Source organism: Procambarus clarkii, chromosome 73 (genome assembly GCF_040958095.1).
Source record: "Procambarus clarkii isolate CNS0578487 chromosome 73, FALCON_Pclarkii_2.0, whole genome shotgun sequence".
Lineage (NCBI taxonomy): Eukaryota > Metazoa > Arthropoda > Malacostraca > Decapoda > Cambaridae > Procambarus > Procambarus clarkii.
This window is the reverse complement of record NC_091222.1, coordinates 3,005,424-3,031,536: the sequence shown is the minus strand read 5'-3', so window position 1 is coordinate 3,031,536 and position 26,113 is coordinate 3,005,424.

The following is a 26,113-nucleotide window of genomic DNA, read 5'->3' as shown; positions in this document are numbered from 1 at the left end:
GTTTGAAATTCCGAAATTTATACTGAAAATATACCAATTACTGAGAGCGGCGGTGGGTCACATTTTCCCAAACCCCCCTGCAGTTTTCAAAATATCCCAAATATCCTAAATCCGATACCTGAGCCATATTTTGGAGCCAAATTCTGGCTCTCTGCATGTATTCGCAGTTGGAAATTCCGAATTTTTATACCTAAATTATGCCAATTACTGAAAGCAGCGGTGTGTCACACTTTGCCCAAACCCCCCTGCAGTTTTTAAAATATCCCAAACATCCCAAATCCGATACCTGAGCCATATTTTGGAGCCATATTCTGGCTCTCTGCACGTATTTGCAGTTTGAAATTCCGACTTTTTATACTGAAAATATACCAATTACTGAAAGCAGCGGTGGGTCGCATTGTGCCCAAACCCCCCTGCAGTTTTCAAAATATCCCAAACATCTCAAATCCGATACCTGAACCATATTTTGGAGCCAAATTCTGGCTCTCTGCACGTATTTGCAGTTTGAAATTCCGACTTTTTATACCGAAAATATGCCAATTACTGAAAGCGGCGGTGAGTCACATTATGCCCAAACCCCCCTGCAGTTTTCAAAATATCCCAAACATCTCAAATCCGATACCTGAGCCATATTTCTGAGCCAAATTCTGGCTCTCTGCACGTATTCGCAGTTTGAAATTCCGGCTTTTTATACCGAAAATATGCCAATTACTGAAAGCAGCGGTGGGTCACATTTTGCCCAAACCCCCCTGTAGTATTTAAAATATCCCAAACAAACCAAATCCGATACCTGAGCCTTATTTTGGAGCCAAATTCTGGCTCTCTGCACGTATTCGCAGTTTGAAATTCCGACTTTTTATACGAAAATATGCCAATTACTGAAAGCGGCGGTGGGTCACATTTTGCCCAAACCCCCCTGCAGTTTTCAAAATATCCCAAACATCCCAAATCCGATACCTGAGCCATGTTTTGAAGCCAAGTTCTAGCTCTCTGCATGTATTCGCAGTTGGAAATTCAGACTTTTTATACAGAAAATATGCCAATTACTGAAAGAGGCGGTGTGTTACACTTTGCCCAAACCCTCCTGCAGTTTTCAAAATATCCCAAACATCCCAAATCCGATACCTGAACCATATTTTGGAGCCAAATTCTGTCTCTCTGCACGTATTTGCAGTTTGAAATTCCGACTTTTTATACCGAAAATATGCCAATTACTCAAAGTAGCGGTGGGTCACATTTTGCCCAAACCCCCCTGCTGTTTTAAAAATATCCCAAACATCCCAAATCCGATACCTGAACCATATTTTGGAGCCAAATTCTGTCTCTCTGCACGTATTTGCAGTTTGAAATTCCGACTTTTTATACCGAAAATATGCCAATTACTGAAAGCGGCGGTGGGTCACATTTTGCCCAAACCCCCCCTGCAGTTTTCAAAATATCTCAAACATCCCAAATCCGATACCTGAGCCATGTTTTGGAGCCAAATTCTCGCTCTCTGCATGTTTTCGCAGTTGGAAATTCCGACTTTTTATACCGAAAATATGCCAATTACTGAGAGTCGGTGAGTCACATTTTGCCCAAACCCCCCTGCAATTTTCAAAATATCCCAAACATCCCAAATCCGATAACTGAGACATATTTTAGAGCCAAATTCTGGCTCTCTGCACATATTCGCAATTTGAAATTCCGGCTTTTTATACCGAAAATATGTCAATTACTGAAAGCGGCGGTGGGTCACATTTTGCCCAAACCCCCCTGCATTTTTCAAAATATCCCAAACATCCCAAATCCGATACCTGAGCAATATTTTGGAGCCCAATTCTGGCTCTCTGCACGTATTTGCAGTTTGAAATTCCGACTTTTTATACTGAAAATATGCCAATTACTGAAAGCTGCGGTGGGTCACATTTTGCCCAAACCCCCCTGCAGTTTTCAAAATATCCCAAACATCCCAAATCCGATACCTGAGCCATACTTTGGACCCAAATTCTGGCTCTCTGCACGTATTTGCAGTTTGAAATTCCGAAATTTTATACTGAAAATATACCAATTATTGAAAGCTGCGGTGGGTCACATTTTGCCCAAGCCCCCCTGCAATTTTCAAAATATTCCTAACATCCCAAATCCGATACCTGAGCTATATTTTGGAGCCAAATTATGGCTCTCTGCATGTTTTCGCAGTAGGAAATTTCGACTTTTTATACCGAAAATATGCCAATTACTGAGAGAGTCGGTGGGTCACATTTTGCCCTAACCCCCTTGCAGTTTTTAAAATATCCCAAACATCCCAAATCCGATACCTGAGGCATATTTTAGAGCCAAAATCTGGCTCTCTGCACGTATTCGTAGTTGGAAATTCCTGCTTTTTATACCGAAAATATGCCAATTACTGAAAGCGGTGGTAGGTCACATTTTGCCCAAACCCCCCCCCCTGCAGTTTTCAAAATATCCCAAACATCCCAATTCCGATACCTGAGAAATATTTTGGAGCCAAATTCTGGCTCTCTGCACGTATTCGCAGTTTGAAATTCCGAATTTTTATACCGAAAATATGCCAATTACTGAAAGCGGCGGTGGGTCACATTTTGCCCAAACCCCCCTGCAGTTTTCAAAATATCCCAAACAACCCAAATCCGATACCCAAGCCATATTTTAGAGCCAAATTCCTGCTCCCTGCACGTATTCGCAGTTGAAATTCTGGCATTTTATACCGAAAATATGCCAATTACTGAAAACGGCGGTGGGTCGCATTTTGCCCAAACCCCCCTGCAGTTTTCAAAATATCCCAAACATCCCAAATCCGATACCTGAACCATATTTTGGAGCCAAATTCTGTCTCTCTGCATGTATTCGCAGTTGGAAATTCAGACTTTTTATACAGAAAATATGCCAATTACTGAAAGAGGCGGTGTGTTACACTTTGCCCAAACCCTCCTGCAGTTTTCAAAATATCCCAAACATCCCAAATCCGATACCTGAACCATATTTTGGAGCCAAATTCTGTCTCTCTGCACGTATTTGCAGTTTGAAATTCCAACATTTTATACCGAAAATATGCCAATTACCGAAAGCGGCGGTGAGTCATATTTTGCCCAAACCCCCCTGCAGTTTTCAAAATAACCCAAACATCCCAAATCCGATTCCTGAGCCAAATTTTAGAGCCAAATTCTGGCTCTCTGCACGTATTCGCAGTTTGAAATTCCGAATTTTTATACCGAAAATATGCCAATTACTAAAGCAGCGGTGGGTAACATTTTGCCCAAACCCCCCTGCAGTTTTTAAAATATCCCAAACATCCCAATTTCGATACCTGACCCTTATTTTGGAGCCAAATTCTGGCTCTCTGCATGAATTCGCAGTATGAAATTCCGACTTTTTATACCGAAAATATGCCAATTACTGAAAGCGGCGGTGGGTCACATTTTGCCCAACCCCCCCTGCAGTTTTAAAAATATCCCAAACATCCCAAATCCGATACCTAAGCCATATTTTGGAGCCAAATTCTGGCTCTCTGCAAGCATTTGCAGTTTGAAATTCCGAATTTTTATACTGAAAATATACCAATTACTGAAAGCGGAGTTGGGTCAAATTTTGACCATACCCCCCCCCCCTGCAGTTTTCAAAATATCCCAAACATCCCAAATCCGATACTTGAGACATATTTTGGAGCCAAATTCTGGCTCGTTGCACGTGTTCGCAGTTTGAAATTCCGACTTTTTATACCGAAAATAAGACAATTACTGAAAGATGCGGTGGGTCACAATTTGCCCAAACCCCCCTGCAGTATTAAAAATATCCCAAACATTCCAAATCCGATTCCTGAGCCATATTTTAGAGGAAAATTCTGGCTCTCTGCACGTATTTGCTGTTTGAAATTCCGACATTTTATACTGAAAATATACCAATTATTGAAAGCGGCGGTGGGTCACATTTTGCCCAAACCCCCCTGCAATTTTCAAAATATCCCAAACATCCCAAATCCGATACATGAGCCATATTTTGGAGCCAAATTCTGGCTCTCTGCATGTTTTCGCAGTTGGAAATTCCGACTTTTTATACCGAAAATATGCCAATTACTGAGAGAGTCGGTGGGTCACATTTTGCCCAAACCCCCTTGCAGTTTTCAAAATATCCCAAACATCCCAAATCCGATACCTGAGCCATATTTTAGAGCCAAAATCTGGCTCTCTGCACGTATTCGCAGTTTGAAATTCCGGCTTTTTAAACCGAAAATATGCCAATTACTGAAAGCAGCGGTGGGTCACATTTTGCCCAAACCCCCCTGCAGTTTTAAAAATATCCCAAACATCCCAAATCCGATACCTGAGCCATATTTTGGAGCCAAATTCTGGCTCTCTGCACGTATTCGCAGTTTGAAATTCCGAATTCTTATACCGAAAATATGCCAATTACTGAAAGCGGCGGTGGGTCACATTTTGCCCAAACCCCCCTGCAGTTTTCAAAATATCCCAAACATCTCAAATCTGATACCCGAGCCATATTTTGGAGCCAAATTCTGGCTCCCTGCGCGTATTCGCAGCTCAAATTCCGGCTATTTATACCGAAAATATGTCAATTACTGAAAGCTGCAGTGGGTCACATTTTGCCGAAACCCCCCTGCTGTTTTAAAAATATCCAAAACATCCCAAATCCGATACCTGAGCCATATTTTTTAGCCAAATTCTGGCTCTGTGCACGTATTTGCAGTTTGAAATTCCGAAATTTATACTGAAAATATACCAATTAATGAAAGCGGCGGTGGGTCGCATTTTGCCCAAACCCCCCTGCAGTTTTTAAAATATCCCAAACATCCTAAATCCGATACCTGAGCCTTATTTTGGAGCCAAATTCTGGCTATCTGCACCCATTCGCAGTTAAAAATTCCGACTTTTTATACCGAAAACATGCCAATTACTGAAAGCGGCGGTGGGTCACATTTTGCCCAAACCCCCCTGCTGTTTTAAAAAATATCCCAAACATCCCAAATCTGATACCTGAGCCATATTTTGGAGCCAAATTCTGGCTCTCTTCACGTATTTGCAGTTTGAAATTCCGACTTTTTATACTGAAAATATACCAATTACTGAAAGCGGCAGTGGGTCGCATTTTGCCCAAACCCCCCTGCAGTTTTCAAAATATCCCAAACATCGCAAATCCGATACCTGAACCATATTTTGGAGCCAAATTCTGGCTCTCTGCACGTATTTGCAGTTTGAAATTCCGACTTTTTATACCGAAAATATGCCAATTACTGAAAGCGGCGGTGAGTCACATTATGCCTAAACCCCCCTGCAGTTTTCAAAATATCCCAAACATCCTAAATCCGATACCTGAGCCATATTTTAGAGCCACATTCTGCCTCTCTGCACGTATTCGCAGTTTGAAATTCCGGCTTTTTATACCGAAAATATGCCAATTACTGAAAGCGGCGGTGGGTCACATTTTGCCCAAACCCCCCCTGCAGTTTTTAAAATATCCCAAACATCCCAAATCCGATACCTGAACCTTATTTTGGAGCCAAATTCTGGCTCTCTGCTCGAATTCGCAGTTTGAAATTCCGACTTTTTATACCGAAAATATGCCAATTACTGAAAGCGGCGGTGGGTCAAATTTTGCCCAAACCCCCCCTGCAGTTTTCAAAATATCCCAAACATCCTAAATCCGATACTTGAGACATATTTTGGAGTAAAATTCTGGCTCGCTGCACGTGTTCGCAGTTTGAAATTCCGACTTTTTATACCGAAAATAAGCCAATTACTGAAAGCTGCGGTGGGTCACATTTTGCCCAAACCCCCCTGCAGTTTTCAAAATATCCCAAACATCCCAAATCCGATACCCGAGCAATATTTTGGAGCCAAATTCAGGCTCCCTGCACGTATTCGCAGTTCAAATTCCGGCTATTTATACCGAAAATATGTCAATTACTGAGAGCGGCGGTGGGTCACATTTTGCCCAAACCCCCCTGCTGTTTTAAAAATATCCCAAACATCCCAAATCCGATACCTGAGCCTTATTTTTTAGCCAAATTCTGGTTCTCTGCACGTATTCGCAGTTTGAAATTCCGGCTTTTTATACCGAAAATATGCCAATTACTGAAAGCGGCGGTGGGTCACATTTTGCCCAAATCCCCCTGCAGTTAAAAAAATATCCCAAACATCCCTAATCCGATACCTTAGCCATATTTTGGAGCCAAATTCTGGCTCTCTGCACGAATTTGCAGTTTGAAATTCCGACTTTTTATACCGAAAATATGCCAATTACTGAAAGCGGCGGTGAGTCACATTATGCCCAAACCCCCCTGCAGTTTTCAAAATAACCCAAACATCCCAAATCAGAATCCTGAGCCATATTTTAGAGCCAAATTCTGGCTCTCTGCACGTATTCGCAGTTTGAAATTCCGAATTTTTATACCGAAAATATGCCAATTACTGAAAGCAGCGGTGGGTCACATTTTGCCCAAACCCCCCTGCAGTTTTCAAAATATCCCAAACATCCGAAATCCGATACCGGAGCCATATTTTAGAGCCAAATTCTGGCTCCCTGCACGTATTCGCAAATGAAATTCCGGCTATTTATACCTAAAATATGTCAATTACTGAAAGCAGCGGTGGGTCACATTTTGCCCAAACCCCCCTGCTGTTGTAAAAATATCCCAAACATCCCAAATCCGATACCTGAGCCATATTTTGGAGCCAAATTCTGGCTCTCTGCACGTATTTGCAGTTTGAAATTCCGGCTTTTTATACCGAAAATATGCCAATTACTGAAAGCGGCGGTGGGTCACATTTTGCCGAAACCCCCCCTGCAGTTTTTAAAATATCCCAAACATCCCAAATCCGATACCTGAGCCTTATTTTGGAGCCAAATTCTGGCTCTCTGCATGAATTCGCAGTTTGAAATTCCGACTTTTTATACCAAAAATATGCCAATTACTGAAAGCGGCGGTGGGTCACATTTTGCCCAAACCCCCCTGCAGTTTTAAAAATATCCCAAACATCCCAAATCCGATACCTAAGCCATATTTTGGAGCCAAATTCTGGCTCTCTGCACGTATTTGCAGTTTGAAATCCCGAATTTTTATACTGAAAATATACCAAATACTGAAAGCAGCGGTGGGTCAAATTTTGCCTAAACACCCCCTGCAGTTTTTAAAATATCCCAAACATCCTAAATCCGATACTTGAGACATATTTTGGAGTAAAATTCTGGCTCGCTGCACGTGTTCGCAGTTTGAAATTCCGACTTTTTATACCGAAAATAAGCCAATTACTGAAAGCGGCGGTGGGTCGCATTTTGCCCAAACCCCCCTGCAGTTTTTAAAATATCCCAAACATCCGAAATCCGATACCTGAGCCATATTTTTTAGCCAAATTCTGGCTCTCTGCACGTATTTGCAGTTTGAAATTCCGAAATTTATACTGAAAATATACCAATTACTGAAAGCGGCAGTGGGTCGCATTTTGCCCAAACCCCCCTGCAGTTTTTAAAATATCCCAAACATCCCAAATCCGATACCTGAGCCTTATTTTGGAGCCAAATTCTGGCTCTCTGCACGTATTCGCAGTTTGAAATTCCGACTTTTTATACCGAAAATATGCCAATTACTGAAAGCGGCGGTGGGTCACATTTTGCCCAAACCCCCCTGCAGTTTTCAAAATAACCCAAACATCCCAAATCCGATTCCTGAGCCATATTTTAGAGCCAAATTCTGGCTCTCTGCACGTATTCGCAGTTTGAAATTCCGACTTTTTATACCGAAAATATGCCAATTACTGAAAGCAGCGGTGGGTCACATTTTGCCCAAACCCCCCTGCAGTTTTCAAAATATCCCAAACATCCGAAATCCGATACCGGAGCCATATTTTAGAGCCAAATTCTGGCTCCCTGCACGTATTCGCAAATGAAATTCCGGCTATTTATACCTAAAATATGTCAATTACTGAAAACAGCGGTGGGTCACATTTTGCCCAAACCCCCCTGCTGTTGTAAAAATATCCCAAACATCCCAAATCCGATACCTGAACCATATTTTGGAGCCAAATTCTGGCTCTCTGCACGTATTTGCAGTTTGAAATTCCAAATTTTATACCGAAAATATGCCAATTACTGAAAGCGGCGGTGAGTCACATTTTGCCCAAACCCCCCTGCAATTTTCAAACTATCCCAAACATCCCAAATCCGATACCTGAGCCTTGTTTTGGAGCCAAATTCTGGCTCTCTGCATATTTTCGCAGTTGGAAATTCCGACTTTTTATACCGAAAATATGCCAATTACTAATAGAGTCGGTGAGTCACATTTTGCACAAACCCCCCTGCAATTTTCAAAATATCCCAAACATCCCAAATCCGATACCTGAGCCATATATTAGAGCAAAATTCTGGTTCTCTGCACGTATTCGCAGTTTGAAATTCCGGCTTTTTATACCGAAAATATGCCAATTACTGAAAGCGGCGGTGGGTCACATTTTGCCCAAACCCCCCTGCAGTTTTCAAAATATCCTAAACATCCCAAATCCGATACCTAAGCCATATTTTAGAGCCAAATTCTGGCTTTCTGCACATATTTGTAGTTTGAAATTCCGGCTTTTTATACCAAAAATATGCCAATTACTGAAAGCGGCGGTGGGTCACATTTTGCCCAAACCCCCCTGCAGTTTTCAAAATATCCCAAACATCCCAAATCCGATACCTGAGCCATATTTTGGAGCCAAATTCTGGCTCTCTGCACGTATTTGCAGTTAGGAATTCCGACTTTTTATACCGGAAATATACCAATTACTGAACGCGGCGGTGGGTCACATTTTGCCCAAACACCCCTGCAGTTTTCAAAATATCCCAAACATCCCAAATAAGATACCTGAGCCATATTTTAGAGCCAAATTCTGGCTCTGTGCACGTATTCGCAGTTGGAAATTCCGGCTTTTTATACCGAAAATATGCGAATTACTGAAAGCGGCGGTGGGTCACATTATGCCCAAACCCCCCTGCAGTTTTCAAAATATCCCAAACATCACAAATCCTATAATTGAGCCATATTTTAGAGCCAAATTCTGGCTTTCTGCACGTATTCGCAGTTTGAAATTCCGAGTTTTTATACCGAAAATATGTCAATTACTGAAAGCGGCGGTGGGTCACATTTTGCCCAAACCCTCCTGCAGTTTTCAAAATATCCCAAACATCCCAAATCCGATACATGAGCAGTATTTTGGAGCCAAATTCTGGCTCTCTGCACGTAATTGCAGTTTGAAATTCCGACTTTTTATACTGAAAATATGCCAATTACTGAAAGCTGCGGTGGGTCACATTTTGCCCAAACCCCCCTGCAGTTTTCAAAATATCCCAAACATTCCAAATCCGATACTTGAGCCATATTTTAGAGGTAAATTCTGGCTCTCTGCACGTATTCGCAGTTTGAAATTCCGGCTTTTTATACCGATAATATGCCAATTACTGAAAGCGGCGGTGGGTCACATTTTGCCCAAACCCCCCTGCAGTTTTCAAAATATCCCCAACATCCCAAATCCGATACCTGAGCCATATTTTGGAGCCAAATTCTGGCTCTCTGCACGTATTTGCAGTTTGAAATTCCGAAATTTTATACTGAAAATATACCAATTATTGAAAGCGTCGGTGGGTCACATTTTGCTCAAACCCCCTTGCAGTTTTTAAAATATCCCAAACATCCCAAATCCGATACCTGAGCCATATTTTAGAGCCAAAATCTGGCTCTCTGCACGTATTCGCAGTTTGAAATTCCGGCTTTTTATACCTAAAATATGCCAATTACTGAAAGCGGCGGTGGGTCACATTTTGCCCAAACCCCCCTGCAGTTTTCAAAATATCCCAAACAACCCAAATCCGATACCCGAGCCATATTTTAGAGCCAAATTCTGGCTCCCTGCACGTATTCGCAGTTGAAATTCTGGCAATTTATACTGAAAATATGCCAATTACTGAAAGCGGCGGTGGGTCACATTTTGCCCAAACCCCCCTGCAGTTTTCAAAATATCCCAAACATCCGAAATCCGATACCGGAGCCATATTTTAGAGCCAAATTCTGGCTCCCTGCACGTATTCGCAAATGAAATTCCGGCTATTTATACCTAAAATATGTCAATTACTGAAAGCAGCGGTGGGTCACATTTTGCCCAAACCCCCCTGCTGTTGTAAAAATATCCCAAACATCCCAAATCCGATACCTGAACCATCTTTTGGAGCCAAATTCTGGCTCTCTGCACGTATTTGCAGTTTGAAATTCCAAATTTTATACCGAAATATGCCAATTACTGAAAGCGACGGTGGGTCACATTTTGCCCAAACCCCCCTGCTGTTTTAAAAAATATCCCAAACATCCCAAATCTGATACCTGAGCCATATTTTGGAGCCAAATTCTGGCTCTCTGCACGTATTTGCAGTTTGAAATTCCGACTATTTATACCGAAAATATGCCAATTACTGAAAGCGGCGGTGAGTCACATTATGCCTAAACCCCCCTGCAGTTTTCAAAATATCCCAAACATCCTAAATCCGATACCTGAGCCATATTTTAGAGCCAAATTCTGGCTCTCTGCACGTATTTGCAGTTTGAAATTCCGACTATTTATACTGAAAATATACCAATTACTGAAAGCGGCAGTGGGTCGCATTTTGCCCAAACCCCCCTGCAGTTTTCAAAATATCCCAAACATTCCAAATCCGATACCTGAACCATATTTTGGAGCCAAATTCTGGCTCTCTGCACGCATTTGCAGTTTGAAATTCCGAATATTTATACCGAAAATATGCCAATTACTGAAAGCGGCGGTGAGTCACATTATGCCTAAACCCCCCTGCAGTTTTCAAAATATCCCAAACATCCTAAATCCGATACCTGAGCCATATTTTAGAGCCAAATTCTGGCTCTCTGCACGTATTCGCAGTTTGAAATTCCGGCTTTTTATACCGAAAATATGCCAATTACTGAAAGCGGCGGTGGGTCACATTTTGCCCCCCCCCCCCTGCAGTTTTTAAAATATCCCAAACATCCCAAATCCGATACCTGAGCCTCATTTTGGAGCCAAATTCTGGCTCTCTGCACGAATTCGCAGTTTGAAATTCCGACTTTTTATACCGAAAATATGCCAATTACTGAAAGCAGCGGTGGGTCAAATTTTGCCCAAACCCCCCCTGCAGTTTTCAAAATATCCCAAACATCCTAAATCCGATACGTGAGACATATTTTGGAGTAAAATTCTGGCTCGCTGCACGTGTTCGCAGTTTGAAATTCCGACTTTTTATACCGACAATAAGCCAATTACTGAAAGCTGCGGTGGGTCACATTTTGCCCAAACCCCCCTGCAGTTTTCAAAATATCCAAAACATTCCAAATCCGATTCCTGAGCCATATTTTAGAGGAAAATTCTGGCTCTCTGCACGTATTTGCAGTTTGAAATTCCGAGATTTTATACTGAAAATATACCAATTATTGAAAGCGGCGGTGGGTCACATTTTGCCCAAACCCCCCTGCAATTTTCAAAATATCCCAAACATCCCAAATCCGATACATGAGCAATATCTTGGAGCGAAATTCTGGCTCTCTGCATGTTTTCGCAGTTGGAAATTCCGATTTTTTATACCGAAAATATGCCAATTACTGAGAGAGTCGGTGGGTCACATTTTGCCCAAACCCCCTTGCAGTTTTTAAAATATCCCAAACAACCCAAATCCGATACCTGAGCCATATTTTAGAGCCAAAATCTGGCTCTCTGCACGTATTCGCAGTTTGAAATTCCGACTTTTTATACCGAAAATATGCCAATTACTGAGAGAGCCGGTGGGTCACATTTTGCCCAAACCCCCTTGCAGTTTTTAAAATATCCCAAACAACCCAAATCCGATACCTGAGCCATATTTTAGAGCCAAAATCTGGCTCTCTGCACGTATTCGCAAATGAAATTCCGGCTATTTATACCTAAAATATGTCAATTACTGAAAGCAGCGGTGGGTCACATTTTGCCCAAACCCCCCTGCTGTTGTAAAAATATCCCAAACATCCCAAATCCGATACCTGAGCCATATTTTGGAGCCAAATTCTGGCTCTCTGCACGTATTTGCAGTTTGAAATTCCGACTTTTTATACTGAAAATATACAATTACTGAAAGCGGCGGTGGGTCACATTTTGCCCAAACCCCCCTGCAGTTTTCAAAATATCCCAAACATCCCAAATCCGATACCTGAACCATATTTTGGAGCCAAATTCTGGCTCTCTGCACGTATTTGCAGTTTGAAATTCCAAATTTTATACCGAAAATATGCCAATTACTGAAAGCGGCGGTGAGTCACATTTTGCCCATACCCCTCTGCAATTTTCAAAATATCCCAAACATCCCAAATCCGATACCTGAGCCATGTTTTGGAGCCAAATTCTGGCTCTCTGTATGTTTTCGCAGTTGGAAATTCCGACTTTTTATACCGAAAATATGCCAATTACTGAGAGAGTCGGTGAGCCACATTTTGCACAAACCCCCCTGCAATTTTCAAAATATCCCAAACATCCCAAATCCGATACCTGAGCCATATTTTAGAGCCAAATTCTGGCTCTCTGCACATATTTGCAGTTTGAAATTCCGGCTTTTTATACCGAAAATATGCCAATTTTCATATTTGAAATATTTCATATTTGAAAGCGGCGGTGGGTCACATTTTGCCGAAACCCCCCCCTGCAGTTTTCAAAATATCCCAAACATCCCAAATCCGATACCTGAGCCTTATTTAGGAGCCAAATTCTGGCTCTCTGCATGAATTCGCAGTTTGAAATTCCGACTTTTTATACCGAAAATATGCCAATTATTGAAAGCGGCGGTGGGTCACATTTTGACCAAACCCCCCTGCAGTTTTAAAAATATCCCAAACATCCCAAATCCGATACCTAAGCCATATTTTGGAGCCAAATTCTGGCTCTCTGCACGTATTTGCAGTTTGAAATTCCGAATTTTTATACTGAAAATATACCAATTACTGAAAGCGGCGGTGGGTCAAATTTTGCCCAAACACCCCCTGCAGTTTTCAAAATATCCCAAACATCCTTAATCCGATATTTGAGACATATTTTGGAGTAAAATTCTGGCTCGCTGCACGTGTTCGCAGTTTGAAATTCCGACTTTTTATACCGAAAATAAGCCAATTACTGAAAGCGGCGGTGGGTCGCATTTTGCCCAAACCCCCCTGCAGTTTTTAAAATATCCCAAACATCCCAAATCCGATACCTGATCCATATTTTTTAGCCAAATTCTGGCTCTCTGCACGTATTTGCAGTTTGAAATTCCGAAATTTATACTGAAAATATACCAATTACTGAAAGCGGCGGTGGGTCGCATTTTGCCCAAACCCCCCTGCAGTTTTTAAAATATCCCAAACATCCCAAATCCGATACCTGAGCCTTGTTTTGGAGCCAAATTCTGGCTCTCTGCACGTATTCGCAGTTTGAAATTCCGACTTTTTATACCGAAAATATGCCAATTACTGAAAGCGGCGGTGGGTCACATTTTGCCCAAACCCCCCTGCAGTTTTCAAAATAACCCAAACATCCCAAATCCGATTCCTGAGCCATATTTTAGAGCCAAATTCTGGCTCTCTGCACGTATTCGCAGTTTGAAATTCCGACTTTTTATACCGAAAATATGCCAATTACTGAAAGCAGCGGTGGGTCACATTTTGCCCAAACCCCCCTGCAGTTTTCAAAATATCCCAAACATCCGAAATCCGATACCGGAGCCATATTTTAGAGCCAAATTCTGGCTCCCTGCACGTATTCGCAAATGAAATTCCGGCTATTTATACCTAAAATATGTCAATTACTGAAAGCAGCGGTGGGTCACATTTTGCCCAAACCCCCCTGCTGTTGTAAAAATCTCCCAAACATCCCAAATCCGATACCTGAGCCATATTTTGGAGCCAAATTCTGGCTCTCTGCACGTATTTGCAGTTTGAAATTCTGACTTTTTATACTGAAAATATACAATTACTGAAAGCGGCGGTGGGTCACATTTTGCCCAAACCCCCCTGCAGTTTTCAAAATATCCCAAACATCCCAAATCCGATACCTGAACCATATTTTGGAGCCAAATTCTGGCTCTCTGCACGTATTTGCAGTTTGAAATTCCAAGTTTTATACCGAAAATATGCCAATTACTGAAAGCGGCGTTGAGTCACATTTTGCCCAAACCCCCCTGCAATTTTCAAAATATCCCAAACATCCCAAATCCGATACCTGAGCCATATTTTAGAGCAAAATTCTGGCTCTCTGCACGTATTCGCAGTTTAAAATTCCGGCTTTTTATACCGAAAATATGCCAATTACTGAAAGCGGCGGTGGGTCAAATTTTGCCCAAACCCCCCTGCAGTTTTCAAAATATCCTAAACATCCCAAATCCGATACCTAAGCCATATTTTAGAGCCAAATTCTGGCTCTCTGCACATATTTGCAGTTTGAAATTCCGGCTTTTTATACCAAAAATATGCCAATTACTGAAAGCGGCTGTGGGTCACATTTTGCCCAAACCCCCCCTGCAGTTTTCAAAATATCCCAAACATCCTAAATCCGATACTTGAGACATATTTTGGAGTAAAATTCTGGCTCGCTGCACGTGTTCGCAGTTTGAAATTCCGACTTTTTATACCGACAATAAGCCAATTACTGAAAGCTGCGGTGGGTCACATTTTGCCCAAACCCCCCTGCAGTTTTCAAAATATCCAAAACATTCCAAATCCGATTCCTGAGCCATATTTTAGAGGAAAATTCTGGCTCTCTGCACGTATTTGCAGTTTGAAATTCCGAGATTTTATACTGAAAATATACCAATTATTGAAAGCGGCGGTGGGTCACATTTTGCCCAAACCCCCCTGCAATTTTCAAAATATCCCAAACATCCCAAATCCGATACATGAGCAATATCTTGGAGCGAAATTCTGGCTCTCTGCATGTTTTCGCAGTTGGAAATTCCGATTTTTTATACCGAAAATATGCCAATTACTGAGAGAGTCGGTGGGTCACATTTTGCCCAAACCCCCTTGCAGTTTTTAAAATATCCCAAACAACCCAAATCCGATACCTGAGCCATATTTTAGAGCCAAAATCTGGCTCTCTGCACGTATTCGCAGTTTGAAATTCCGACTTTTTGTACCGAAAATATGCCAATTACTGAGAGAGTCGGTGGGTCACATTTTGCCCAAACCCCCTTGCAGTTTTTAAAATATCCCAAACAACCCAAATCCGATACCTGAGCCATATTTTAGAGCCAAAATCTGGCTCTCTGCACGTATTCGCAAATGAAATTCCGGCTATTTATACCTAAAATATGTCAATTACTGAAAGCAGCGGTGGGTCACATTTTGCCCAAACCCCCCTGCTGTTGTAAAAATATCCCAAACATCCCAAATCCGATACCTGAGCCATATTTTGGAGCCAAATTTTGGCTCTCTGCACGTATTTGCAGTTTGAAATTCCGACTTTTTATACTGAAAATATACAATTACTGAAAGCGGTGGTGGGTCACATTTTGCCCAAACCCCCCTGCAGTTTTCAAAATATCCCAAACATCCCAAATCCGATACCTGAACCATATTTTGGAGCCAAATTCTGGCTCTCTGCACGTATGTGCAGTTTGAAATTCCGACTTTTTATACCGAAAATATGCCAATTACTGAAAGCGGCGGTGAGTCACAATATGCCTAAACCCCCCTGCAGTTTTCAAAATATCCCAAACATCCTAAATCCGATACCTGAGCCATATTTTAGAGCCAAATTCTGGCTCTCTGCACGTATTCGCAGTTTGAAATTCCGGCTTTTTATACCGAAAATATGCCAATTACTGAAAGCGGCGGTGGGTCACATTTTGCCCAAACCCCCCCTGCAGTTTTTAAAATATCCCAAACATCCCAAATCCGATACCTGAGCCTTATTTTGGAGCCAAATTCTGCCTCTCTGCACGAATTCGCAGTTTGAAATTCCGACTTTTTATACCGAAAATATGCCAATTACTGAAAGCGGCGGTGGGGCAAATTTTGCCCAAACCCCCCCTGCAGTTTTCAAAATATCCCAAACATCCTAAATCCGATACTTGAGACATATTTTGGAGTAAAATTCTGGCTCGCTGCACGTGTTCGCAGTTTGAAATTCCGACTTTTTATACCGAAAATAAGCCAATTACTGAAAGCTGCGGTGGGTCACATTTTGCCCAAACCCCCCTGCAGTTTTCAAAATATCCAAAACATTCCAAATCCGATTCCTGAGCCATATTTTAGAGGAAAATTCTGGCTCTCTGCACCTATTTGCAGTTTGAAATTCCGAGATTTTATACTGAAAATATACCAATTATTGAAAGCGGCGGTGGGTCACATTTTGCCCAAACCCCCTTGCAGTTTTTAAAATATCCCAAACATCCCAAATCCGATACCTGAGCCATATTTTAGAGCCAAAATCTGGCTCTCTGCACGTATTCGCAGTTTGAAATTCCGGCTTTTTAAACCGAAAATATGCCAATTACTGAAAGCAGCGGTGGGTCACATTTTGCCCAAACCCCCCTGCAGTTTTCAAAATATCCCAAACATCCCAAATCCGATACCCGAGCAATATTTTGGAGCAAAATTCTGGCTCCCTGCACGTATTCGCAGTTCAAATTCCGGCTATTTATACCGAAAATATGTCAATTACTGAGAGCGGCGGTGGGTCACATTTTGCCCAAACCCCCCTGCTGTTTTAAAAATATCCCAAACATCCCAAATCCGATACCTGAGCCATATTTTTTAGCCAAATTCTGGCTCTCTGCCCGTATTTGCAGTTTGAAATTCCGAAATTTATACTGAAAATATACCAATTACTGAAAGCGGCGGTGGGTCGCATTTTGCCCAAACCCCCTGCAGTTTTTAAAATATCCCAAACATCCCAAATCCAATACCTGAGCCTTATTTTGGAGCCAAATTCTGGCTCTCTGCACGTATTCGCAGTTTGAAATTCCGACTTCTTATACCGAAAATATGCCAATAACTGAAAGCGGCGGTGGGTCACATTTTGCCCAAACCCCCCTGCAGTTTTCAAAAATCCCAAACATCCCAAATCCGATACCTGAGCCATATTTTAGAGCCAAATTCTGGTTCTCTGCACGTATTCGCAGTTTGAAATTCCGGCTTTTTATACCGAAAATATGCCAATTACTGAAAGCGGCGGTGGGTCACATTTTGCCCAAACCCCCCTGCAGTTTAAGAAATATCCCAAACATCCCTAATTCGATACCTTAGCCATATTTTGGAGCCAAATTCTGGCTCTCTGCACGTATTTGCGGTTTGAATTTCCGAATTTTTATACTGAAAATATGCCAATTACTGAAAGCGGCGGTGGGTCACATTTTGCCCAAACCCCCCTGCAGTTTTCAAAATAACCCAAACATCCCAAATCCGAATCCTGAACCATATTTTAGAGCCAAATTCTGGCTCTCTGCACGTATTCGCAGTTTGAAATTCCGACATTTTATACCGAAAATATGCCAATTACTGAAAGCAGCGGTGGGTCACATTTTGCCCAAACCCCCCTGCAGTTTTCAAAATATCCCAAACATATGAAATCCGATACCGGAGCCATATTTTAGAGCCAAATTCTGGCTCCCTGCACGTATTCGCAAATGAAATTCCGGCTATTTATACCTAAAATATGTCAATTACTGAAAGCAGCGGTGGGTCACATTTTGCCCAAACCCCCCTGCTGTTGTAAAAATATCCCAAACATCCCAAATCCGATACCTGAGCCATATTTTGGAGCCAAATTCTGGCTCTCTGCACGTATTTGCAGTTTGAAATTCCGACTTTTTATACTGAAAATATACAATTACTGAAAGCGGCGGTGGGTCACATTTTGCCCAAAACCCCCCTGCAGTTTTCAAAATATCCCAAACATCCCCAATCCGATACCTGAACCATATTTTGGATCCAAATTCTGGCTCTCTGCACGTATTTGCAGTTTGAAATTCCAAATTTTATACCGAAAATATGCCAATTACTGAAAGCGGCGGTGAGTCACATTTTGCCCAAACCCCCCTGCAATTTACAAAATATCCCAAACATCCCAAATCCGATACCTGAGCCATGTTTTGGAGCCAAATTCTGGCTCTCTGTATGTTTTCGCAGTTGGAAATTCCGATTTTTTATACCGAAAATATGCCAATTACTGAGAGAGTCGGTGAGCCACATTTTGCACAAACCCCCCTGCAATTTTCAAAATATCCCAAACATCCCAAATCCGATACCTGAGCCATATTTTAGAGACAAATTCTGGCTCTCTGCACATATTTGCAGTTTGAAATTCCGGCTTTTTATACCGAAAATATGCCAATTACTGAAAGCGGCGGTGGGTCACATTTTGCCGAAACCCCCCCTGCAGTTTTTAAAATATCCCAAACATCCCAAATCCGATACCTGAGCCTTATTTTGGGGCCAAATTCTGGCTCTCTGCATGAATTCGCAGTTTGAAATTCCGACTTTTTATACCGAAAATATGCCAATTACTGAAAGCGGCGGTGGGTCACATTTTGCCCAAACCCCCCTGCAGTTTTAAAAATATCCCAAACATCCCAAATCCGATACCTAAGCCATATTTTGGAGCCAAATTCTGGCTCTCTGCACGTATTTGCGGTTTGAATTTCCGAATTTTTATACTGAAAATATGCCAATTACTGAAAGCGGCGGTGGGTCACATTTTGCCCAAACCCCCCTGCAGTTTTCAAAATAACCCAAACATCCCAAATCCGAATCCTGAACCATATTTTAGAGCCAAATTCTGGCTCTCTGCACGTATTCGCAGTTTGAAATTCCGACATTTTATACCGAAAATATGCCAATTACTGAAAGCAGCGGTGGGTCACATTTTGCCCAAACCCCCCTGCAGTTTTCAAAATATCCCAAACATATGAAATCCGATACCGGAGCCATATTTTAGAGCCAAATTCTGGCTCCCTGCACGTATTCGCAAATGAAATTCCGGCTATTTATACCTAAAATATGTCAATTACTGAAAGCAGCGGTGGGTCACATTTTGCCCAAACCCCCCTGCTGTTGTAAAAATATCCCAAACATCCCAAATCCGATACCTGAGCCATATTTTGGAGCCAAATTCTGGCTCTCTGCACGTATTTGCAGTTTGAAATTCCGACTTTTTATACTGAAAATATACAATTACTGAAAGCGGCGGTGGGTCACATTTTGCCCAAAACCCCCCTGCAGTTTTCAAAATATCCCAAACATCCCCAATCCGATACCTGAACCATATTTTGGATCCAAATTCTGGCTCTCTGCACGTATTTGCAGTTTGAAATTCCAAATTTTATACCGAAAATATGCCAATTACTGAAAGCGGCGGTGAGTCACATTTTGCCCAAACCCCCCTGCAATTTACAAAATATCCCAAACATCCCAAATCCGATACCTGAGCCATGTTTTGGAGCCAAATTCTGGCTCTCTGTATGTTTTCGCAGTTGGAAATTCCGATTTTTTATACCGAAAATATGCCAATTACTGAGAGAGTCGGTGAGCCACATTTTGCACAAACCCCCCTGCAATTTTCAAAATATCCCAAACATCCCAAATCCGATACCTGAGCCATATTTTAGAGACAAATTCTGGCTCTCTGCACATATTTGCAGTTTGAAATTCCGGCTTTTTATACCGAAAATATGCCAATTACTGAAAGCGGCGGTGGGTCACATTTTGCCGAAACCCCCCCTGCAGTTTTTAAAATATCCCAAACATCCCAAATCCGATACCTGAGCCTTATTTTGGGGCCAAATTCTGGCTCTCTGCATGAATTCGCAGTTTGAAATTCCGACTTTTTATACCGAAAATATGCCAATTACTGAAAGCGGCGGTGGGTCACATTTTGCCCAAACCCCCCTGCAGTTTTAAAAATATCCCAAACATCCCAAATCCGATACCTAAGCCATATTTTGGAGCCAAATTCTGGCTCTCTGCACGTATTTGCAGTTTGAAATTCCGAATTTTTATACTGAAAATATACCAATTACTGAAAGCGGCGGTGGGTCAAATTTTGCCCAAACACCCCCTGCAGTTTTCAAAATATCCCAAACATCCTAAATCCGATACTTGAGACATATTTTGGAGTAAAATTCTGGCTCGCTGCACGTGTTCGCAGTTTGAAATTCCGACTTTTTATACCGAAAATAAGCCAATTACTGAAAGCGGCGGTGGGTCGCATTTTGCCCAAACCCCCCTGCAGTTTTTAAAATATCCCAAACATCCCAAATCCGATACCTGAGCCTTATTTTGGAGCCAAATTCTGGCTCTCTGCACGTATTCGCAGTTTGAAATTCCGACTTTTTATACCGAAAATATGCCAATTACTGAAAGCGGCGGAGGGTCACATTTTGCCCAAACCCCCCTGCAGTTTTCAAAATAACCCAAACATCCCAAATCCGATTCCTGAGCCATATTTTAGAGCCAAATTCTGGCTCTCTGCACGTATTCGCAGTTTGAAATTCCGACTTTTTATACCGAAAATATGCCAATTACTGAAAGCAGCGGTGGGTCACATTTTGCCCAAACCCCCCTGCAGTTTTGAAAATATCCCAAACATCCGAAATCCGTTACCGGAGCCATATTTTAGAGCCAAATTCTGGCTCCCTGCACGTATTCGCAAATGAAATTCCGGCTATTTATACCAAAAATATGTCAATTACTGAAAGCAGCGGTGGGTCACATTTTGCCCAAACCCCCCTGCTGTTGTAAAAATATCCCAAACATCCCAAATCCGATACCTGAGCCATATTTTGGAGCCAAATTCTGGCTCTCTGCACGTATTTGCAGTTTGAAATTCCGACTTTTTATACTGAAAATATACAATTACTGAAAGCGGCGGTGGGTCACATTTTGCCCAAACACCCCTGCAGTTTTCAAAATATCCCAAACATCCCAAATCCGATACCTGAACCATATTTTGGAGCCAAATTCTGGCTCTCTGCACGTATTTGCAGTTTGTAATTCCAAATTTTATACCGAAAATATGCCAATTACTGAAAGCGGCGGTGAGTCACATTTTGCCCAAACCCCCCTGCAATTTTCAAAATATCCCAAACATCCCAAATCCGATACCTGAGCCTTGTTTTGGAGCCAAATTCTGGCTCTCTGCATGTTTTCGCAGTTGGAAATTCCGACTTTTTATACCGAAAATATGCCAATTACTGAAAGCGGCGGTGGGTCACATTTTGCCCAAACCCCCCTGCAGTTTTCAAATTATCCTAAACATCCCAAATCCGATACCTAAGCCATATTTTAGAGCCAAATTCTGGCTCTCTGCACATATTTGCAGTTTGAAATTCCGGCTTTTTATACCAAAAATATGCCAATTACTGAAAGCGGCGGTGGGTCACATTTTGCCCAAACCCCCCTGCAGTTTTCAAAATATCCCAAACATCTCAAATCCGATACCTGAGCCATATTTTGGAGCCAAATTCTGGCTCTCTGCACGTATTTGCAGTAAGAAATTCCGACTTTTTATAACGGAAATATACCAATTACTGAAAGCGGCGGTGTGTCACATTTGCCCAAACACCCCTGCAGTTTTCAAAATATCCCAAACATCCCAAATAAGATACCTGGGCCATATTTTAGAGCCAAATTCTGGCTCTCTGCACGTATTCGCAGTTGGAAATTCCTGCTTTTTATACCAAAAATATGCGAATTACTGAAAGCGGCGGTGGGTCACATTTTGCCCAAACCCCCCTGCAGTTTTCAAAATATCCCAAACATCCCAAATCCTATAATTGAGCCATATTTTAGAGCCAAATTCTGGCTCTCTGCACGTATTCGCAGTTTGAAATTCCGACTTTTTATACCGAAAATATGCCAATTACTGAAAGTAGCGGTGGGTCACATTTTGCCCAAACCCCCCTGCAGTTTTCAAAATATCCCAAACATCCGAAATCCGATACCGGAGCCATATTTTAGAGCCAAATTCTGGCTCCCTGCACGTATTCGCAAATGAAATTCCGGCTATTTATACCTAAAATATGTCAATTACTGAAAGCAGCGGTGGGTCACATTTTGCCCAAACCCCCCTGCTGTTGTAAAAATATCCCAAACATCCCAAATCCGATACCTGAGCCATATTTTGGAGCCAAATTCTGGCTCTCTGCACGTATTTGCAGTTTGAAATTCCGACTTTTTATACTGAAAATATACAATTACTGAAAGCGGCGGTGGGTCACATTTTGCCCAAAACCCCCCTGCAGTTTTCAAAATATCCCAAACATCCCAAATCCGATACCTGAACCATATTTTGGATCCAAATTCTGGCTCTCTGCACGTATTTGCAGTTTGAAATTCCAAATTTTATACCGAAAATATGCCAATTACTGAAAGCGGCGGTGAGTCACATTTTGCCCAAACCCCCCTGCAATTTATAAAATATCCCAAACATCCCAAATCCGATACCTGAGCCATGTTTTGGAGCCAAATTCTGGCTCTCTGTATGTTTTCGCAGTTGGAAATTCCGATTTTTTATACCGAAAATATGCCAATTACTGAGAGAGTCGGTGAGCCACATTTTGCACAAACCCCCCTGCAATTTTCAAAATATCCCAAACATCCCAAATCCGATACCTGAGCCATATTTTAGAGACAAATTCTGGCTCTCTGCACATATTTGCAGTTTGAAATTCCGGCTTTTTATACCGAAAATATGCCAATTACTGAAAGCTGCGGTGGGTCACATTTTGCCGAAACCCCCCCTGCAGTTTTTAAAATATCCCAAACATCCCAAATCCGATACCTGAGCCTTATTTTGGGGCCAAATTCTGGCTCTCTGCATGAATTCGCAGTTTGAAATTCCGACTTTTTATACCGAAAATATGCCAATTACTGAAAGCGGCGGTGGGTCACATTTTGCCCAAACCCCCCTGCAGTTTTAAAAATATCCCAAACATCCCAAATCCGATACCTAAGCCATATTTTGGAGCCAAATTCTGGCTCTCTGCACGTATTTGCAGTTTGAAATTCCGAATTTTTATACTGAAAATATACCAATTACTGAAAGCAGCGGTGGGTCAAATTTTGCCCAAACACCCCCTGCAGTTTTCAAAATATCCCAAACATCCTAAATCCGATACTTGAGACATATTTTGGAGTAAAATTCTGGCTCGCTGCACGTGTTCGCAGTTTGAAATTCCGACTTTTTATACCGAAAATAAGCCAATTACTGAAAGCGGCGGTGGGTCGCATTTTGCCCAAACCCCCCTGCAGTTTTTAAAATATCCCAAACATCCCAAATCCGATACCTGAGCCTTATTTTGGAGCCAAATTCTGGCTCTCTGCACGTATTCGCAGTTTGAAATTCCGACTTTTTATACCGAAAATATGCCAATTACTGAAAGCGGCGGAGGGTCACATTTTGCCCAAACCCCCCTGCAGTTTTCAAAATAACCCAAACATCCCAAATCCGATTCCTGAGCCATATTTTAGAGCCAAATTCTGGCTCTCTGCACGTATTCGCAGTTTGAAATTCCGACTTTTTATACCGAAAATATGCCAATTACTGAAAGCAGCGGTGGGTCACATTTTGCCCAAACCCCCCTGCAGTTTTGAAAATATCCCAAACATCCGAAATCCGTTACCGGAGCCATATTTTAGAGCCAAATTCTGGCTCCCTGCACGTATTCGCAAATGAAATTCCGGCTATTTATACCAAAAATATGTCAATTACTGAAAGCAGCGGTGGGTCACATTTTGCCCAAACCCCCCTGCTGTTGTAAAAATATCCCAAACATCCCAAATCCGATACCTGAGCCATATTTTGGAGCCAAATTCTGGCTCTCTGCACGTATTTGCAGTTTGAAATTCCGACTTTTTATACTGAAAATATACAATTACTGAAAGCGGCGGTGGGTCACATTTTGCCCAAACCCCCCTGCAGTTTTCAAAATATCCCAAACATCCCAAATCCGATACCTGAACCATATTTTGGAGCCAAATTCTGGCTCTCTGCACGTATTTGCAGTTTGTAATTCCAAATTTTATACCGAAAATATGCCAATTACTGAAAGCGGCGGTGAGTCACATTTTGCCCAAACCCCCCTGCAATTTTCAAAATATCCCAAACATCCCAAATCCGATACCTGAGCCTTGTTTTGGAGCCAAATTCTGGCTCTCTGCATGTTTTCGCAGTTGGAAATTCCGACTTTTTATACCGAAAATATGCCAATTACTGAAAGCGGCGGTGGGTCACATTTTGCCCAAACCCCCCTGCAGTTTTCAAATTATCCTAAACATCCCAAATCCGATACCTAAGCCATATTTTAGAGCCAAATTCTGGCTCTCTGCACATATTTGCAGTTTGAAATTCCGGCTTTTTATACCAAAAATATGCCAATTACTGAAAGCGGCGGTGGGTCACATTTTGCCCAAACCCCCCTGCAGTTTTCAAAATATCCCAAACATCCCAAATCCGATACCTGAGCCATATTTTGGAGCCAAATTCTGGCTCTCTGCACGTATTTGCAGTAAGAAATTCCGACTTTTTATAACGGAAATATACCAATTACTGAAAGCGGCGGTGTGTCACATTTTGCCCAAACACCCCTGCAGTTTTCAAAATATCCCAAACATCCCAAATAAGATACCTGGGCCATATTTTAGAGCCAAATTCTGGCTCTCTGCACGTATTCGCAGTTGGAAATTCCGGCTTTTTATACCAAAAATATGCGAATTACTGAAAGCGGCGGTGGGTCACATTTTGCCCAAACCCCCCTGCAGTTTTCAAAATATCCCAAACATCCCAAATCCTATAATTGAGCCATATTTTAGAGCCAAATTCTGGCTCTCTGCACGTATTCGCAGTTTGAAATTCCGACTTTTTATACCGAAAATATGCCAATTACTGAAAGTAGCGGTGGGTCACATTTTGCCCAAACCCCCCTGCAGTTTTCAAAATATCCCAAACATCCGAAATCCGATACCGGAGCCATATTTTAGAGCCAAATTCTGGCTCCCTGCACGTATTCGCAAATGAAATTCCGGCTATTTATACCTAAAATATGTCAATTACTGAAAGCAGCGGTGGGTCACATTTTGCCCAAACCCCCTGCTGTTGTAAAAATATCCCAAACATCCCAAATCCGATACCTGAGCCATATTTTGGAGCCAAATTCTGGCTCTCTGCACGTATTTGCAGTTTGAAATTCCGACTTTTTATACTGAAAATATACAATTACTGAAAGCGGCGGTGGGTCACATTTTGCCCAAAACCCCCCTGCAGTTTTCAAAATATCCCAAACATCCCAAATCCGATACCTGAACCATATTTTGGATCCAAATTCTGGCTCTCTGCACGTATTTGCAGTTTGAAATTCCAAATTTTATACCGAAAATATGCCAATTACTGAAAGCGGCGGTGAGTCACATTTTGCCCAAACCCCCCTGCAATTTATAAAATATCCCAAACATCCCAAATCCGATACCTGAGCCATGTTTTGGAGCCAAATTCTGGCTCTCTGTATGTTTTCGCAGTTGGAAATTCCGTTTTTTTATACCGAAAATATGCCAATTACTGAGAGAGTCGGTGATCCACATTTTGCACAAACCCCCCTGCAATTTTCAAAATATCCCAAACATCCCAAATCCGATACCTGAGCCATATTTTAGAGACAAATTCTGGCTCTCTGCACATATTTGCAGTTTGAAATTCCGGCTTTTTATACCGAAAATATGCCAATTACTGAAAGCTGCGGTGGGTCACATTTTGCCGAAACCCCCCCTGCAGTTTTTAAAATATCCCAAACATCCCAAATCCGATACCTGAGCCTTATTTTGGGGCCAAATTCTGGCTCTCTGCATGAATTCGCAGTTTGAAATTCCGACTTTTTATACCGAAAATATGCCAATTACTGAAAGCGGCGGTGGGTCACATTTTGCCCAAACCCCCCTGCAGTTTTAAAAATATCCCAAACATCCCAAATCCGATACCTAAGCCATATTTTGGAGCCAAATTCTGGCTCTCTGCACGTATTTGCAGTTTGAAATTCCGAATTTTTATACTGAAAATATACCAATTACTGAAAGCGGCGGTGGGTCAAATTTTGC